At 32.2% G+C, this 16,654-nt stretch overlaps 1 protein-coding gene and 1 long non-coding RNA gene across 8 annotated transcripts in view; both read left to right on the plus strand.

Annotated features, from left to right (window-relative positions):
- The window catches only part of LOC145245959 (3',5'-cyclic-AMP phosphodiesterase 4C-like), a 1,213,142-nt gene that overhangs the window by 117,040 nt on the left and 1,079,448 nt on the right, over positions 1-16,654 (plus strand). The window lies entirely within an intron of this gene.
- LOC145245964 (uncharacterized) lies at positions 12,702-15,990 on the plus strand. Its single transcript, XR_013863056.1, has 2 exons — positions 12,702-15,477; positions 15,631-15,990. It is a non-coding gene; the product is annotated as an uncharacterized LOC145245964 (long non-coding RNA).

The following is a 16,654-nucleotide window of genomic DNA, read 5'->3' on the forward strand; positions in this document are numbered from 1 at the left end:
ATTGCGTTCCCTAAGGAAATCTTCACTTAATGCTTCTTTGTGTGTATGCCAAAGTCGTGTTGGATAAGATACTGCACAGGTAGTTAACATGATAGCAAACAAATGTCTCAAATTATGTGCCAAGGCAGATGTAGATGCTTCCTGTAATGTAGCATCCCAGTGGTTATCATCATCAAGCAGTCCATGTGCAGCACATGCATCTCTGAATGTATTCATAATTTGATCATTAATATTTTTTAGATCATTAAAGTTCTGTGGACCTCTAACATGATGTAGAAGCAGTCTCAAACAGAAGCATTCAAAATGATTTGGATGCACGGTGTATACCCTGCCCAAAACTTCAGTTTTTTTAACACACGGGTAGCCTTGAACTGACCTACCCTGTAAGCGTCGCTTGAATATTTTATTATGAGTGTCCCATGTATAATAAGCGGGAATTTCAGCATACAGAAGTGTACGTGCGAAAGCGTCTGTTTTACACAAATTGAAAAACGCTGTTAAAGTAGTTGGAGGTGGATGTGCAACTCTATCAGCTGCGTTATTTTCAGTGAAGTAAACCCGCTGTCCATTTTCTAGATGCACTGCGAGGTGAATAACTGTGGGATGATGCGCATGTATGTGGAAGTTAAGTATTCTCCAAATGGCTTCATTAGTGGAAATATAACGGCCGGTTTCATATCTCTTAACTTCATCATGAGCATTATTTTCCAATGTGAAGACAGCTTAATCACTGCCTTTATTTACATATTTACAAATGTACTTAATTGATTTTACACTATTACAATATTCGACATTGATATGTGCATTAAAAATCTTACAAAGGGGTTTATTGTATGGTACAACCCATCGGTTGTCTACATGAAACGTTGCATTCCCAGGGAGGGTAACTGTTGTTTCAAAGCCTCCAGCATCAGTAGGCAATCGTCGATATAATGGGTAACCATTTTGATCTGACCGAGTTTCATTTAAAAATTTCTTTGGATATCTCTTAGAGCATTTTCCTTCTTTGATACATGGTGCAGAGCTGTTTAATGTTCCACATGGTCCATGAATCATGTTGTGTCTAATGATATCATGTAAAACTGGATCTGTTACAGGATCAGGAATTTCTGCACTGATAACAGAGTCTATGTCAGAGGATCTCAATTTTTGCTGAAGCCAAACCAGACAATGAGCATGTGGCAATCCTCTTTTCTGCCACTCAACAGTGTACATATATGCTACAACCACTCCGAAAATGTTTCCTTTTGTAAGTAAATCCATAAGGACACGTAGCTTTAGATGAAAAACTCTTGCTATGAGGTCATGCCGATCATGTGGTTGTTGATATGGAAGGAGTTCATTCACAATCTCTGGCCATTTGGGATTGCAGGTAAAAGTTATAAATAAATCAGCAGTTCCATGTTTTCTCACATAGACCAATGCATCTTGTGTGCGTTCATGCATATATCGTGGTCCCCCAGTAAATGTTGCTGGTAGTATGGTCAAACGGCCCACATTTTCAATGTTGCCGTCAATATTTACAGAATCTCTTAAGTGAATGTAATCAGCAACTCTTAGCTCCTTCTGATGAGTTTTAATGTAGATAAGCCTCTCATGCTCTATTTTAGCATACATGTCAACTATGTATTGTTGGAATAGGTTCCTACATTTAATCAGAATATTAAAACTGTCGTCACGGACCATAATTCGGAATGCGTAGAAAGCATTAGCTGATATTTTTTTTCCTATTACTAACTCTTTATTTTGAGGATTTGTCTGCCATACAAAGAAATTATAACCTTCTTGACCCGTCCAATGAATGATTGGGTACTGTAAAGCATCATATGCCCAATGTGTTACAGCAATACGCTGTAGTTGATGGTTTCTGCGATGCAAGATGATATCTCGCTGATGAAATTCTTGACCGACTATTACAACAGCAACCTCAGGTGCATCTGGAACATTGAAACAACGTTTATGTTCTTGTCTTGGAGTTTTATCAGCATGTATAACTACTTTGAAATCATCACATGGAGCATGCTCCATAGCCATCTTGAAGTTTTTGATAAAGTTATTTTCTCAGTGAAGCATATTTTGCAAATCAAGAACAATGTCAAACTTTGTTTTGGGAGCATAATTACATCTTGTCGTAGCTTCTTGCTGATCATCATCCATGAAATATATTTGAAGATACTGTGGATTTCCAGTATCAATGGGAAGCAAAGAACCAAGTCTATGAGAAATCTGCCCACAAACTTTAAATGTGGGCATGTAGGCTCCTTCACGTATTTGTTCAGCACCGAAGCTTGTCATACTGAAGCAGTTATTGTAACTCCGGATGTTGTTCAAGAAATGTGTTGAGTTAATTGAATTGTTATCAATAAGTGAGCGTAATGGTTCAGGAGGTATACCTAAATCTGGAAGAATAACTTTTCCACCAGAACAACAGATACCTGGTGATTCCCGATTCCATTTCTTTGCTTTGCATTGTCTGCAAGGTGTCCCATTACTCAATGTGCCACTTTGAACATCTGAGCGTAATTGATAAGTACGTGTAGCCTCATATGTACGTCCTTCGTGCAACCAGAAAGATGATTTAGGAGCAGTTGTGCGTAATGTGTGTCTCTGCATTGCTTCTAATATAGCCTGTCTGTTTTGCGCAACCCTAAGTTCCACATATGTGTTTATATCCGTAGGTTGTGACTGGTCCGCCTCATATAAGTCTGGGTCAAAAGTAACTTGATGTGACCCATAGTCCTGATTTGCATTTTCGTTCAAGGAAGTACCAGAAGTGTCTTCCTGAGACTGTTCATAATGTTCCCATTGTCGACTTCTTTTTCTGGTTGCTGTTGTATTACGACTAAGGGAAGTCTTTTTTGGTGGCATGTTTGATTGCCTTTTCAACTGAAAAAGAAGAAACTGACAGAATTAAGTTTATGTTTTTATTGCCCCCCCCTCTTCTACCGACGAAAGAAATAAATTCAACGTTTCCATTAATGAACGAAATGTATGAGTCTACCACATTATGAATCGATGTAGATAATATATGAGGGGAGTAAAGTTTATGTAAATGCAAACATCGGACTGTATTTTGCAAACGAAATAAACGGGTAATGATGTATATTTATTTGTTATTTATTGCGGACAAAAAGTGGAAATAATCATAGTTCTTGTAGTGGTCAATTTTTGTGAAAAAAAAACAAAAAACATTGCTGTGGATGTTTCCAATACCCCGGTTTTGGGGAAGTTATAATCGCCCCCCCCCCCGGCAAACAGGAGGACCCAAATATGTAAACTGTGCCAAACTGGGCGGGCAAAAATGAGGGACTTAGTTGTGCAAGCTAATTTATCCTAAATTTTTTGTAGGTTTCCTATGAGTTTTCTATTGTATTCGAAAGAGTAAGGAGTAAACTTAATGTGCCAAAGGGGAAAAAAAGTATTTGTACACGTGAAAAATAAAGTTTTCTGGGTGTATTTCCGAGTTAATTAGTAAAGTGAAGTGCTAGCAGTATCAGAAATTTTGACACCCCTAACACGAAACTGCGAATACAATATAAAAATCTCGTAATTTCTCTGTTAAAAGTGGGTTATTTATTTTCTTTATGGATTATACTTCCAAAATAAACTATTACAGTTGTTTTAAAAGTAATAGAAATTTTTTTTTTTTATTTGTTTAAAACAGTAATGAATGTTCCGAACTCAATATTTTTCAATTTTTAAACTTTAAAAATCTATCACAATTTTTCTAATTTTCAGGGTCAATGTGAAATTTTATTCAATAAACCGAATATAATATTTTAGACAAACGTTTTTTTTAAATTCACGCCCCCCCCCCAAGTGTCACCCATTTTGAAATGTCTAATAAAAAGTAAATAATTAATTTATGTCGGGGAGTTTTATATATCACAAATTGAAGAGAAAAGGTCAATCAATAATATATTCAAATTTAAAACCCCCAAAAAATCGCCTTTTTAGAAATTTACGTGTAAAGTCCGAAGTTTAAAACCTTTAAAAAAAAAAAAAAAACACTTTTTTTTTTTTTTTTTCGAGGAGTTATAAGCTTGGAAAGATGGGGTGGAATTATTCACTATTTTCACGAAATTTCTGACACTGCTAGTGAAGTGCTAAGACATTGTAAAAAAAAAAAAACACCTAGTTAGTACAAAACATATTGGCGTTCGGAAAAAACAACAAAGTAAAATTTCGTACATGACGCAATGGAAAATGTGTGTTAAAATCATTGGTAGATGTCCCCCCCCCCCAAAAAAAAAGGAAGTAAAGAAAGAACGAAATAAGAAGTGGAGAAAGATAGGTTCTACTGCAAACCGGAAAGAATAAAAATGCAAGAACATTGAATAACCCCAAGAATCGTACGCTGAAAAATGTAAGTATGTGTATTTCATGTTTCTTCCCATTCGAATGTCGTCTGCTGACATTCAGATAGGCTTTGTATCAATGGTTTAACTAAACTTCCGCCAATGGAAAAAAAGTAAGAAATTGCATAAAAAGTAATAAATAAATAAATAACCACTGATGTAATAAGTCACCCGTCCCCTGAGTATGAATTCCGAAATTAGTGGAAAGGTAGCATAATATAAAAGTAAAAAATTAAAAAAAAGAAGTCGTATTATCGTCTGACAGCGATCGCCCGATCCATGGCTAACGTGTAGTAACGTAAACCGGGCCCAAGAAAAAAGAACAAAAAGGGAACTACATGTACGTGAATATCGCCGCATATATAACTCTATTTACCTGAATGTCGTCTGGTAAGTGGTACGGTGAAAAAGTAAAGGAACGTGGCACAAATAGAGTTGGAAACACAAGTAAGAGTCGTAGAGTGATAGAGTGTAAGTAAAACCTGGAATATCAGGTTGTTTCGTTTCGTTTCGGTTATACAATTCAAGATAACGTATAGCGTTTAGTTTGTGTTTATGTTTATGGAAAGAAAGAGAAACATAGGGAAGAAACCCCACCACCATCACCCAAAAAGCGAAAAAGACAACGTAAGGTAAGAAAGAAAGAAAGAAAGAAAGAAAGAAAGAAAAAAAAAAGAAGGAAAGGAAAGATCCAAACGGAAGTTTTGTTTGTGTAATTAAGTTTGGTGCGTCTCACGTAAATGTCAGTTCAGGTTTTCACACGCGTGTTATAACGAAATCGAAGTAATGTAATTGTGAATTCAATTCCAGGTAACGGATTGTGTTCTGTTTTAAACTAATTCTAATAAAATAAATGCTTTATAATTTGTGTTTATGTTTTATGCTAACCTATGGCAAAGTAAGCGTGCTTCGTTTCAGCGTAAGTCCAGTCCAGTTTTTAGATAAATTCTAAACGGTGTTCGGTTTTAAATGTCTCCTGTGAACGGCCAGGAACGGTGTAAGTGAGTGGCGGTGGAAGGATGAATTTTGTAGAGAGAGTTTACTTTACTACCTCCATTAAATATAACCGATTTTTACAGTGGACTCTCACCAGACAGAATATAGGAAACTCCGAGCAGCGAGGTTCTGGATATGTAATAAGCCTATAACATACGGCAGATGTCGTGATTCAGTTTGTGAACGATACGGCTGCACCAAATGTAAGCAGGTGCAGTCCTATAAAGGTCGAAGTCGGAGGGGAAAAAATGAGTTCATTTTATTTATATAGAGAAGATTATTAAATAATGAAATCAAACAATATTTATTAAAATTATTATTGCTACTCAGACTTAGGGTTAGTGGTAGGTTAAAGGAAAGTATGTAAAATCAAACAGTATTCTTTAAGGGAAATATGTAAAAACAATCTTAATTCTTAAAGGGAAATATGCAAAAGATCAGACAACAAATTAATATGGTTATGGTACCCCTGCTAGCCATTTATAAAAGCCAAAATAAATATGCTATGTCAATTGGTGAGGGTGGTGGGCAATGTCGACTAAATGCAGCTAGTATGGTATAAAAGGGGATTTTATTTTTGTGTTAAAATTTCTTGATAAAAGGTGAAATGATTTTTTTATAGGTGACATTTTCTCTTTCGGCACACATAAAAAAATAAAAAATAAATGAATAAATAAAACAGATAAAACATAGATGTCATAAATAATTTAGAAACCAAGCAAATCTTTCATTTAAAATGGCTGAGTTTAAGCTGTAAACCAATCTCCCACCTTTACCCCGCTCTCATTCGCTACCCAACTCTAACCCTAACCGTACTCACTACTTAGGGCTTTTCAAACACACATATTTGCAGCATTTAAAAACGAACTATTTTAAACGTAAAAATCTTAACTAAAAAACGAACTATTTTAAACGTAAAAATCTTAACTAAAAAACGAACTATTTTAAACGTAAAAATCTTAACTAAAAAACGAACTATTTTAAACATAAAAATCTTAACTAAAAAATCTCATCGAATTAAACATTCCTTTGCTTTTCATCTGAACCCTATGACCTATACGGCACTCAAATATAAATTTGACAATCTTTAGAAAGCAAATAAGAAACGTCATATATTGACGAATAGTTGATGTACATATTCTCAAAATATAAATACCATCTCTTTGAGAATCGTTTACGAATATACAGCTTATTCAAAGAAACCGCCTTGACCTGCATTACGACCTCCAAACGAAACTTGAACCAACAGCACACGGCCTTCACGGTGTTCCTTTGTGAGACGTATGAAAACTGGTTTGATATCGGCAATCAGCTGATCCTTGCTATTGCAGGTGGTACATTTAATGTCTTCCTCACACTATTCTCCTAGATAGCTATCGCTTTCACATATTTGCTGCCAATTCAAAATTCAAGATGACTTGAAACAACATTGGGATAAGCTAAACACTGGTGTTTTTGTTTTTTTTTCGATTAGTTATAATACCAAGACCCATGAGTTTAGTCTACCCTACTAGTCAATTCATAGCTGTTGGTGTAGCATATCATATTAAATCCGGGCTCCTGCACTACTTTTCATAATACTTTTTGTATAAGTTCGATATGTGCATATGTTTATTTATTTCTGTGTACAGAATTCACTTCTAAACTAATGAACCGATCATTGTGAATTATGGAATACATATTCTAGGCAACTTAGTGAGTAACATGGGCATTTTTTTTTCAAACTTGCCCAGGTGTTTGGCGGTAAAAAAAAAAAAAAAAAAAAAAAAAGTAGTAGCAGGCAGGCAGACTCGAACCTGTGACACGAAGGCGGAAAAGGAAGTGAAAGAAAATCTGACGTCTTACCCCTACTCCATGACGCAACCGGAAGAGTAAAGTGTTCAAATTAAACGTAGTCAATCAAAAAGATGACTTACAGAACTGGCGTTGCTTTTAAACCTCCTACGAAGGTCGTTTTTAATGTGGGAGAAAAGCATCTCCCCAAAAACAGGAGGCACTCTGACAGTATCCAAATAAATAGTAATTGTCTCAGTATGGAGGGTTTCCTCTACATTGACCAAGAACCAATTATAGAACAGATACTCCAGGAGTTGACGTTTGCGTTCGATTAGTTTCATTTTATTTATACAAAAAAGATAAACACACACTCAAAACAACGGCACGGAGGGAATTTTTTAAAACTCGATCAAAAAAAAAAGATGGAGACAATATCTGTTTGCCAATCTGAGATATTACGATCTAGGAAGTATAAGAAAACTTCTTCGGGAATCTAACCGATGCGAGAACCCCCAGCTAAAAAACCTTTTGTGGACATACACAAATGCACACGCCTATTTTGCCTTTTATATATTAGAAAATACAATTTTAGGCAAATGACCCCCACGGCTCATGTGTATATGGTGTAATCTAGAGGTCCAATTTTCACAAACTCTGTGCATTAGATTAGGCGGTATTTCGGCAAGAACATGTTGAATGTTTTCTTCCAAGTGGTCTATTGTGTTTGGTTTATTACCATAGATGTGGAACTTTACATATGCGCAAAGAAAATAATCTAATGGGGTTAAATCACATGAACAAGATGGTCAGTTGACAGATCCATTTCATGAAATTATTCGTTCATAAAATGTTTCAAAATGATTTCCAGAATAAATTTGCACAATTTGCAAACGCTGCTCAGGTGTCAGTCTCTTCACAATGAATTGTTACACCAAGCTGAACTCAAAATAACCGATAGTTGCGAAATTTGCAATTAAAGAAAATAGAGTTGCCAATTTAAAATTCAACTTCGCTAAGAAAACACCCTATATATCACTGTTTGTATTGGTTATTACTAGGGCTAGGACAACAGCATATTCTTTTCATTGTTTTGACTCTCGAGTGTGTATCAGTTTATATCTTATATGCTTTTATATAGAGTTGTGTGGTTTTTGGTTGATTAACTGTGTCTAACTGTGTCGGATATATATTCGAAAATCAAAACATTAAAAAAAAATATGCTGTTGTCATAGCACTAGTCATTACCGACCTGGACAAACATGTTGATGAGAAAATAAATTCGTAAAGCCTTACTTGTCTTTCTAGCAAATTGCAGTACCAGGTCACTTTCATCTGTTGGATTCATTCTAGTTATAGTATACAAGGTTTACATTATTATAATTTGGAGAAAGGGCAGGTCGGATTTGATGCATCAAAGCTCAACTTATTTTTTTCACATTATGAAAGATGTTTGCATTTGATTGCCTATCATTCACGGTTTCTGCAATAATTTCGTGTGTTGTTGCCCTCTCTATGGCGACGTGTTGATTAGTAAAAAAGTTTGCAGTTTCTGTCAACAACTAACTAATTACGAATATACTCAAGCACACTGGAGACCATTCTTTGCACTGACACTCCACCCTAAAACAATGTCAAAGGGATATTTACTATCTAAATTATCATTTCCCCACAGACAGCATTATGCTGTTGAATGACGCCATTACTCTGAAAATTATGAGTAGCTGTTATTTGAATATGAATAGTCATATTATATCGAGTCAACAAGGCCCGTAGGCCACTCAGGGATAAGCGTTAATGAGCTTGTCAGTTGGACGATGAAAAACGGCATAAAAAGAAGTGCAAATGATGGGAATTTGATTATTGTAGTATTTGTAAACATTGGACTTGAAAACAAGCATCAAATTTTGTCCATTCCATTCATAGTTTCCAATTCTCTCAAAGTATTGCTCATCACCTAACTGGTATCTCATTAATCTTATTCTCGAGTGGTTTTGGGCCTTAGTAAGTAGTGACTATTAAGTATGAAAAAATCCAAAACAAAATCTTTTTCTCAGGTTAGGTTCCATGTTATATATAGCTGCTTGGTGGCAAAAATGGGAGGTTTTAAACTAAAGAAACATTAAGAAAATTCAAAGAAAAGAAAAGGAGAATGGAGCTAATATGAGTAAAAGTATAAAATAGTTAATACCGAAGAACTCGTACTGCACACACACACACACACACACACACACACACACACACACACACACAAAAAAAAAAAAAAAAAATGACACATAATTTATATAAAACGCATTACAATAAAATGCTCCACGAAACCCAGCTATTTTTAACATGTGAAAACGATTTGTAAAATGTGTTGTACTGTTAAAAATGTTTACAAATATTTTCTACACATTAGAACTAGACGAGTTCCGCAATTTTTTTTATTTAATTTATTTCGGATTCTCAACTGTTAACTATTCAGGACTTTTAATATTTAAAAAATATTCCAAATTATTTTGACACATTACAACTAGGCGGGTTCGGTAGAGAATTTCCTTTTGATGCGTTTTATATAAATTGTCTGTCATTTCTTTTGTCTTTTTTGTTTGTTTTAATTATTTTTTTTCGAGTTATTGAGTGTTAACTATTCTGTACTTTTATCCATCGGTGAGAAAAATGAAAAAAGAATGAACAAGAAGTGAAAAAGAAGGTGGAGGGGGGGGGGAGAAAACGAAAATCAGATAATATAGAGAAGACAGAAAAAATAAATGAGTAAATATGGAAAAGCAAGATAAAGAAAAACAAAAGGCAGAAGTGAGTGAACTAAAACAAAAAAAAAGATAATGAGAATATATGAAATCTATTAAAAAAAAAATTAAGAAAAAAAAGCAAATAAACGGATAAAGAGTAAGTAAAAACAAAGATACAAGGGAAGAGGGGAGACCAGTAGAGAGGAAGAAATAAAATAAGTGAGAAAAAAAGTTTTTAAAAAATTCAGTTTCTAATTCAAGAAAAATAATTGGATGGCAATGCATCCTGCAATGAAGCTAAACTAGGAAGTGGAATGAAAAACAACAGAGCTGTGAAATGACAAAAATAAAAGGACATCTTTTGAAAAAAATGCCTTCGGGAAAATGCAAACGCAGCATAAAATAAGAGATGAAAACATTATTTAAATAAATCTTTAATTCATATATATATATATATATATATATATATATATATATATATATATATATATATATATATATAGTTTAGTGGGGATGGTAATTAATAAAAACTGAAGAAAGTGCTCAATACTGTTGTAGAGCAAATATGCGTTTTATTTTTTATTACCGTATCTTTCTGTTAAGTTACATTATTGTTTCGGCTACATGGCCGTTTTTTTTTTTTTTGCCGTTTGTAGCGTCCTCAGACTTTTACAGAAATCATCGCTATTTTGGGATTAAAGAGTGGAAGAGTGGATGAGGTCAGGGGGGTTTGCTGACTTCATCCACTCTTCCACTCTATACTTATATATATATATATATACTTATATATATATATATATACATATATATATATACTTATATATATATATATATATATATATACTTATATATACTTATATATATATATACTTATATATATATACTTATATATACTTATATATATATACTTATATATATATATATATATATATATATATACTTTCACCCCATTTACACAAAGACTCCTAATTCACACATAGACACCTAAATACCACATTCACCTCTCACTCTAAACCTCAAACCATCTCTCTTCTAATCATACCTCAACATTCCTCGCCACCTTACCTCCTTACTATCACACACCCCATTTACACAAAGACACCCTATTCACGCATAGACACCTAAATTCCACATTCACCTCTCATTCTAAACTCCAAACCAACTCTCTTCTATGCATATCTCAACCTTTCTCACCACCTAATATCCTTAACTTTACCATAACCCCCCCCCAATAATAAGGATAACCTTTATAGAGAAACTATTCCCTTCCCCCCCCCACAACCTTCGCATCTGATAGTTGTTAAGTCTTTTAATATTGATTAATTTCCTTTAATTATTTTAATTATCTTAAATTTCTCCATTCACTATTACTCTCTCATAATTAAAATATTAATATTTTTAAAAAATTAATAATTCTTTTAAAGTTCTTATTTTTTATTTATTTATTAAATTTACCTTATTTATCTTTATCCTTATTTTATTTAATTTAATTAATTTAAATAATTAAAAAATTTTAAAAATCATATTAATATATTCATGCCTTTCTCATTATTTATTACCGTTAATTGTCCTACTTTTATTTATTGATATGGCTTTAACAGGACTTTTATATTTTTTATAGAGTTTTCCATAGCACCCCCTTCCCCGCTATGAATGCACACACACACGCACGCACACGTACAAACACACACACACACACACACACACACACTTTCTTCCTTTCTTTCTTCTATAATCATAATCTATTAGCGTCGTTTTTAAAACGATATTTTTTAAATATGAAATTCTGAGTCTTAAACGCTCGTCTAGCGTTTCTTCTATGTTCGTTCATTTTACATTAGTTCCAGATTTTTCTTTGTCGCCGACGAGATTATACCGATTTTCTACAGTATATTATTACTGTTTTCGGTGTATCGAAACCAATGGTACGACCTTGAAATATGTATATATATAGTGTCATAATAAATATTGTATCTTCAGCTCTCACATCTACGATCGAGCACTTTATTGGATTTTTTTCATCACCCCTGGACACGCTATATGAATATGTATATATATATGAATATGTATATATATATTAATATGTATATATATATATATATATGAATATGTATATATATACATATATATGAATATGTATATATATACATATATATGAATATGTATATATATACATATATATGAATATGTATATATATATATATATACATATATATGAATATGTATATATATACATATATATGAATATGTATATATATACATATATATGAATATGTATATATATACATATATATGAATAGGTATATATATACATATATATGAATATGTATATATATATACATATATATGAATATGTATATATATACATATATATGAATATGTATATATATACATATATATGAATATGTATATATATATACTTATATATGAATATGTATATATATACTTATATATGAATATGTATATATATACATATATATGAATATGTATATATATACATATATATGAATATGTATATATATACTTATATATGAATATGTATATATACATATATATATGTATATATATACTTATATATGAATATGTATATGTACATATATATATGATTATGTATATATATATACATATATATGAATATGTATATATATATACCTATATATGAATATGTATATATGTATATATACATATATGAATGTGTATATGAATATGTATATATATATATGCATATATATGAATATGTATATATATATACATATATATGAATATATATATACAATATATACATATATACGAATGTGTATATATATATACATATATATATATGAATATGTATATATATATGCATATTAGGGTAGGTCGATTTTGGCATTATGACTAGGTCTATGCAGAGAAAGTTGTTAAATAGCATTAAGAATAACAACACAAAATACTTTTTTTCTAAAACTCCATCGTTTTTTGCTAAAATGAATTTAAACATTGAAAAACTCAATAAGCTGCGTCTATGTCGCAGGGTGCCGGTGTTAAATCAAAGAATAAGCATGTCATATTCATGCCGGTTTTGAAGAAAACATATGAAGGGAGTATATACAATACGTTTTTTCTTTTGTTTGTAATATCTATTTTATTTTTAGAAAACTAATTGAGTGTCGATATAAAAAGACACCCTGCAAAATATTTCATTTAAAATGAATTAAACAACTAATAAACCAGGGCTTTATTTTATCCGGTTAATATTTCTGTCTACACTGCCAAGTAATCGGCTTCATTTTCGTGTTCACACGTATGTTTACTTTGTTAACCGGAGCTTAATTCAAATATAGAAATTATTACATTTTGCATTTTATATCTTAGCAAACTTTTATTATTTCTTTTTTGATATTTACCAATTTTTCCAAATTTTAAATTTAATTCATAAGTTCCTTTGTTTAATTTCTTACCATATCATAAAATATGTATTTTGCAGATATTTTTCTAACCATGAGTCGGAAACGAACTATTTCTACAAAATTTGTGGGCACACCTTTTCCATTAAATACAACAGAATCCCTACTTTCCGTCAGATTATTCAATATGGTTATTACATGGAGAATTCTCGCCCAAAGTTAAATAAATTTGCCCTTTCAAAATTAATGGCAAATGATGTTAAAGATATTTGGAAGGCAGTAAATTCCAGTTTGCCCCTATTAACTCATAAATGGATTGTACACAAATTGCAGGACACCTGCTTTAAAAAAATTATGCAAATAAATAGAAACGTTTTATCCGCATATGCCAAAAGTCTTCTGGTCAATTACAAATTGACAAATTATTTGATATTTCATCTTGTTTGTGTGACCTGCCAATTGTAAGTTGTCATGCCAAAAATATTAAATGCAAAAAAGAAAATTGTCAGTCAAAGCATATTGTCTGTACCTGTCCTATGAAAAAAAGGTTAGTTTATTCTATTTTTTTAAATTTCTCTTGTTTGTTTGAAAAAAACTTTTTAATGAAAATTATAGACATCTTAAATTAAATTAATTTCCATACTTGTAAACCAGTGAGAAAAGAAATTAAAATTTTTTTACGTGAAATAGAATTTATTTCTAAGATTAGCGTAGATTAGAATAAACATTTGTCGAATTTTCTAATTCAGGTTCCTGTGGGGGAGAGAGTATTTGAAGGACCAAAGAAATAAAATAGAACTCGAAGGCAATTTTCAATTGAGACCTGTTGATAAAGCTGCAGTCGCAAAATCTAAAAAGTTAACGTTAGGAGAAAAGCAAGTTGATTCACACACACACACACACACCCCGCCTATTGCTTCAACATCCCATGACAAGAATATCATTCTGACATCAGAAAATAGTGATGGAACAGATGAAAGTTTTGAACCAGAGGAAGAATGTAAGAATATTTACAGCCTGATAAAAATTCCTCGTTATGCCATTGAACTCATCAGAGGTGATGTCTCATCAAACCTAGGTGCAAGTCTTGCAAATGCGTTTCTTTTGGATCTACAGGCTGCGGGCCTTCTAAAATCAAATATTGATTTAAGGAAATTTGTTTTCTTGATAAATCCAAAATTGACAGAGAAAAAGAAAGATAAAAAAAATAATGCCTATCAAAAACATAATCAAAAAATTAGAAATCTTGTCTGCATTGGTGATGATGGGAAACACGATAAAGACACTTTATTTTACATTGAAATTGTCGATGAAAAAGGAAACAAAAATCGAAGAAAAGCTAAAGGACAAGAGCATCACTTGACATTTACGAAAGAGATGGGTTGTGGAAGTAAGAGGGTGTATCTAAGGCATAGAGTGATTCCTACTGTTAGAGCAACTGGTGCTGTTCTGACAGATGAAGTTCACAAAGTTCTAGAAGAGTATGAGAGTGTCAATACTTTAAAGGCTGTCCTTCTAGACACCACAAGCACCAAGACTGGTTTCCTCACTAGAAAACAAGCTGTATAGAAAAATATACACTATTGGTTGTTCTCTACACCAGAATGAGCTTCCTTTTAGGGCATTATTTCAATTCCTTGATGGAAGTGCACGAAGCCCAACATCATGTACGGGTCAACTCGGAAAATGATGTGCCAACAATTACCATCATTTACCCAAAGTTGACGTTTTACCAGTGAGTAGTCCTCTGGGGGGCAGGTATTCTGAACTAACAGAAAATGATCTCACTGGTGACCAAAGACTACTTTTAGAGTATGCTGTTGGTATTTCAAGGGGTAAAGTAGACCCTCAGTATACAGCATGAAGGATCTGACCTTTAAATCAGGCAAAATGGCTTACTCTGGCAATCCGATTAATGTGTTTGTGGACCCATAAAATTTATCCATCTGAATTGACCAGAAAAATGCACCAGCTGATTAGTTTTATTGTAGAAGTGTATACAGTTAGCTGGTTTGAAATTAAACTGGATAATAAATTTCATAACCAGAAAATGTATATTTTTAAAATGATTGGGCAAATAAAAAAGCAGCCTCCAGAAATTCAGGAAATTGCTTTAAGCAATCTTCAGTTTAATGCTTTTGCCCTTTTGCCAGAGAATATTCTGTTCTCTTTGTTAAAATCAGATGAAATGGAAGTGAGGGAAGAAGCTATAAGAAGAATTTTAACCATTAGGTACGTAAACATTCATATAAAACTGATCAAATTGTTTATTTCGATTTATACATTCATTTTCAATTATTAAATTAAAAAAAAAATTAATTAAAATAAAATTGTGTTCATTTGTTCAAGTTAATAAAATTATTTGACTTCTCTTTTCTTTTTCAGTAGTGGGGAACCAGTGAGAAAGCGTTTAAAAAATATCAACAATAAATTTTGACGCTTTACATTTATCAAAGTGGAGGTTCAGAGCCAGCACTAACTGAAGAATTATCATATCATGAACTTTAGTAATTATTTATGAGCGGCAGAAAGCCAGAGTTACCTGATTTGCCTGCACATTCACAAAGTGTGGAAAGTGCTGTAAAAGTGACATCAGAAGCCTGCCAATCAGTCTATGGACTTGAAGTAAGACATGACATATCATTGCTAAGATTTTATGCCATGAAATGAGGCCATTTTTTGCTTCAAAATGATCCTATAGGGAGAATTTTGATATTATGGTAAAATAAATAGCTTTTTTACTTGCCAATTGTTTTGTGTTTTTTATACCAGCATAGAGATAGGTAAATAATTTGTTTTAGGTTTTATTAAGACTTTTTTCCAAACGGAATAAAAACTTCTTTTTTTCATTGATAGTAAAAAGAATTGAATTATGCAGTTATAAAACAAAGTAAAATGCAGCATTTATAGAATTTTGTAATTGCCGCCACCTCAGTATGGGGGGGGGGGCAATTATAATTTTGTTTAATATTTAGCATATCAGTCATTATATCGTTTATTTAAATATATAAAAACAACTTGTTATGATTGAAACTGCAAAATACTAAATAATTTCTCACAAATCTTTCACAGATAAGGATTTTTTCCGTATCTCAAAGTAGACGATCTTTAAAATCAAATTAGCATCCGATGCCTGATGTTAGAAACCTAGTTTTTTTATATTTGTACTCCCCATAGGTTTGTGCAACTTTCTCTGCTTCAACCTTTTACATTTTCCAAAAAAAGTTGAAAATCGACCTACCCTAATGCATATGTATATATATACATACATATGAATATATATATACAATATATACATATATATGAATATGTGTATATATACATATATATGAATATGTATGTATATACATATATATGAATATGTATGTATATACATATATATGAATATGTATGTATATACATATATATG

The sequence above is a fragment of the Euprymna scolopes genome, chromosome 23 (genome assembly GCF_053919585.1).
Source record: "Euprymna scolopes isolate OS-2025 chromosome 23, ASM5391958v1, whole genome shotgun sequence".
Classification (NCBI taxonomy): Eukaryota; Metazoa; Mollusca; class Cephalopoda; order Sepiida; family Sepiolidae; genus Euprymna; species Euprymna scolopes.